Genomic DNA, 4355 nt, shown 5'->3' on the forward strand with positions numbered 1-4355 from the left:
GTCCAATACGAGAGAGTACGTCTCGTGCGATTCTGCGCGCGTTAACGAATCATCGAGCATGAATTTATATAGATAGTTATATACGACGTGTGGTCGTGATCGTACGATATATCGAAAATTGGTTCGTTCGAATATTTCGTACGAGGTGAAGGGATCAGCTGTTTAATAGCATCCATCGATTTCTCGCTTCGTTTCGAATATTTTGATCAAGTATCGACGAGGATCGCAAAAGATCCGGGTCTTGTGGAAACGTTTGGATAGAAATTTTTTGGTAAAGGAATGTACGATAACGTAATGAGAAGTAGTTAGGGTGGCGCGCAATAATTTGGTGGAACGTCGATAGAAAACGCCTAACGTGCTTAGACACAACGACAGGGGAATTCGAATTCCAGTCGAGTGTGGGCTGGCATACCGGGCCGAAATCGAATGTCCCTTTGGCTATTTCATCCTTCCGAAAGAGCTTAATCGCTTCCGGGTCATCTCCCTTTGATCAATTCCCCCGTCTGATTTATCATTAACGAGAATCGTTCGCGAAACCGGGTCGCGCATTCAACGAAATGATCGATAGGAACACGAAACGGACGATAGGTTCAGAGAAGAATTCTTGGATACGAGGTTTTTCATTTCAACACAACGCACGAGGGAAAGTGGATCGTAAACCGAGTGTCTTCGTAACCGAGTCTTTTATCGCGTTAAAATATGGCCACGTATCGATCTCCTTTTTTTCGATATTTCCAACTCGATTATTTACCGGGTCTAATTACACACGCCAGAAACGAGAGAGCATTATCGACGTTAAAAAAGCATGGGAAGGATTAACCGTGGAAAAGAGCTCGACGTAATCGGGCAAGAGGGGAGGGGAGGGGAGTAGACCGCGAGGCATCGAATTCGGATCGAGTGGCCTCCTACCTACTGGCATTTCCGCACGCGTCTTGCGTCTTGCGCTTAATTGATCACCGATCGAGGAAACGAGGCTTTGATCTCGCCAGGAATCCGTCTTATGTATTATTGAAGAGGCTCGTTTATCCAGCGTGGATACTGATGCACACACACATATACACACGGCCAGGACGATTCTGCGCCCTGATTACCACCGATACATCAATACAGAGAGATAGATAGAGAGAAAGGGAGAGACGTATGTACGTGCATATGTACGTGTACGTAACGCGACCGCCCTCGGGTCATGAATTTCGAAAGCGGTCTCTCGCGCGTGGCAAAGGATCGAAGAAGAGATTCCTCGTGCAGCGTATATACGATATGAGCGTTGCACAGAGAGAGAGAGAGAGAGAGAGAAAAGGAGGATTTCTCTGTATTTCTCCTCGTATCGCGGAGATAAACGTGGGGCGACGGGATTTATATTCATATTGAGCGAACGATCGGGAGAAATTCGAGCGGAATCGAGGCGACCATCACGGCTACGGCCATTAAATATCGTCGAGAGAGGAGTGCGCGCACGAGTTGGCTCTCGCCTGGCTTCTTTTGTTCCACGACCCCAAAGGAAACTTTCTTTCAAACCGAAGACCGGTTTAAATATCCTTTGATACGGTATTCAAGCAGGCCGAGGAAGGAATGGGAAATAAGACGCGCAAGGATGGCGCCTTTAAAGGCGAGGGAACGAGCTTGAGAGGTGAGGAGAGAAAGGAGGGAGGGAAAAAAAGGCGAATCCGCGAAGGCGTCGGCGAGCCGCACCTCGCGATTCCTTTTGTCTCCGTTCTTCCCTTTCCTCACGCCGTGGAGACGCGTTATTACGACGACCAACGATGCGTTTACATCGATATAAACGCGATATATAGCGGCGAGATGTCTTCTTTCGAACTGTCTCCCATAACGGATGAATGAAGCGAGAGAAGAGAGAGAGAGAGAGAGGGAGAAAATTATTACGAGAATTTGAAGAAAAATAGGGGCAAATAATCATAAATTTCGCGGAAACGTAGAATTGTGTACTTACGGTGGAGTGGAATGCAGTGGAATTTTCTCGATTCGCTACGCTCGCGAGAACGTCGTCAAGTGAACGTTCCGTAGGATCAGACGAATGGAAAGATCTTTGTTACGCGGAACTGAATAAATCGGATTGCTCCGCTTTATTTTCTTTTTCCTTATTTATTCTCTTATAGTCGACTATCGTATATCCGAGTCGCTCGCGGAGGAAAAATCTTCGCAAGAAAAAAAAAAAAAATTCGGGGAAAAAGTTGGTCGATCAACGTTTATCTTGAGCGATTCGTAATAAGGGGCGAATCCATCCCTTATCTCCGTAATTATCCGTGAAATTGCTGACCGAAAAATCGATTACACGGAAAAGTTGCAGGTTGAAAAGCGTTGCGTGACGGGAAGACGCGACGCGATGCTTTTAATAAAACGACCGCGTTAATGGAAGGAAGCGACGTAGGAGCGAGAATGGCAGCCAATATACCAGACAATCCCTCCTCAATAAGGCTTTCTTTGCTGATGATTGCAAAAGTTATGCGAGAACCTTCCGGGGAACGAATGCTATTTCATCGAGTCCACCTCCTTTCTCCTCTCTACACGCACACATGCACACAACGCGACACAACGCTCCATTTGCCCGATCCCTATCCCTTCCTTTACACGATTCACCGATTATCGTTAGTCTCATCCCCGTATTTCGTCCTCTTTTCCAATAATCTAACCCAAATTTCTATTTTGGAATCGAGTATCGCATACTTTCTCGAATTCGTTCGTTATTTTACGGGGATGGTCGACAGGGTTAATTGAATGGTTACGTTGTCGACAGGCTATTTTGAAAATATCCTGGCAAATGGAACGGCAGTGAGGAGAGAAAACAGTAGATGAGTGGATCAACGTATTTCCCCCCTTTGACGTTTCGTTTCAAACGTTATTAATTATTCGGCTTTGCACGAGCAATCGACGGGCCGGCGTTAATACGCTTACAGCGCGACCCGACGCACCGCGATTCGATCGGGATATGCGATTTGCGTGGTCGAGTTGGCTCCACGCGAATTTTCGCGAATTCAGCCGGGGGTTGACGCCCGATCCGATAACTTTTCGCGCGGCGAGGAACGGCGGCGGGTCACGTAGACGCGGCCTCTCGTTGAATCATGCCGCCACTTCCCCCTCCCTCTCGTGATCGATCCACGAGCCGGAGAGTCATCCATCCCGTCCGGCTTCTTCTCTTCGCCTTTATCGTCGCGCACAATGGCCCCGCGACCACCAAAAACATCGCGACGAGAACAATTAACGAGAACAATTTTCGTTAAAAGATCAAAGAAACAGGCGAAGAAGTCGCGACTCGGCCACCGTCGAACCGGGGACTGAAGTTAATGCTAACAATTAATTCCTATTAAGGAGATCCGAATTTCGTCCGCGACGGTTTATTTCTCGTTCCACCGATATTCGCGCATTCCGACCGTATTCCGAGAATTAACCGTCTCCTTTGTGCAACGATGCCAACAACTCGATCATCCCCGTGTTTACTACCGTCGCGGCGCTCAATTATACACGTCGGTGCGAATTAGCAGTTTGGCCAGAGAAAATGGAATTTCCCTTAATCTCGTCGTCTCACGGCTTTTCTCGATGCAACGAGGATATATATTTATCCGTGTCGAATCGTCGTCTACCGTTCTCGAATCGGAGATAAGAAGAGAGGAACGGGAGGGAGATACGTCTCATCGATTTAACAAAGTCGCGGAGCAACGAACTGTTTACGTCGAGGGAAGGGGGAAGGAGCAGGCAGCGAGGCAGTTTGCAGAATCTGTTTTGAAAATAGAAACGGCGCTCATTGAGAAGCTTTAGACGCGCTGACTGGAAAAGGAAGGGGGATGAAAGGGCGGAAAAGGAGAGAGAGAGAAAAGAGGGGAAGAGAAAGAAAAAGTAACCGCTCCGCGGCACTCGAGTTGTTTACGAAATAGAATAAAGGAGAGGTAACCTGTTGAGGTATCAACCGGATGAAGAGGAGGAGCTACTTATCATCGAGAGAATCACGATCTTTTTTTGCACCACGATTTGAGAAACGTGAGCGCGTACGTACGCAATCCCTCGTTGAAAAATTTATTTCGAATCGATCTATCCTTCTTTCGAAAAATTGGAAATTCGTGGGGCGGAAGTGACCGAGACGGCAGAAGAGCGTCGCGTTCGTTGGTCTCGATCGAGAATATCGGCGCGACACCCTCGAGATTTCTCGAAGGATTAGGATTATCCGGCGAAGGGTGAAACAGGAAGGCGACGAGCGAATCGTTCGACTCGTTTCAGAAATCCAATCGATGCCGGATAGAATGCCGTTAACCTGTTGAGACTGTTGTCACTGCGAGAGAGAGAGAGAGAGNNNNAGGGGGGAGAGAGGGAAAAAGTAGAATTTTTCGAGGATCTCGCGCGCG

At 47.7% G+C, this 4355-nt stretch overlaps 1 protein-coding gene across 1 annotated transcript in view; it reads right to left on the minus strand.

The window, feature by feature from the left end:
• LOC102675478 (Down syndrome cell adhesion molecule-like protein Dscam2) overlaps window positions 1-4355 on the minus strand; it is a 105893-nt gene that overhangs the window by 31348 nt on the left and 70190 nt on the right. The window lies entirely within an intron of this gene.

The sequence above is a fragment of the Apis dorsata genome, unplaced genomic scaffold, assembly GCF_000469605.1.
Source record: "Apis dorsata unplaced genomic scaffold, Apis dorsata 1.3 scaffold_683, whole genome shotgun sequence".
In the NCBI taxonomy this organism is placed as follows: domain Eukaryota; kingdom Metazoa; phylum Arthropoda; class Insecta; order Hymenoptera; family Apidae; genus Apis; species Apis dorsata.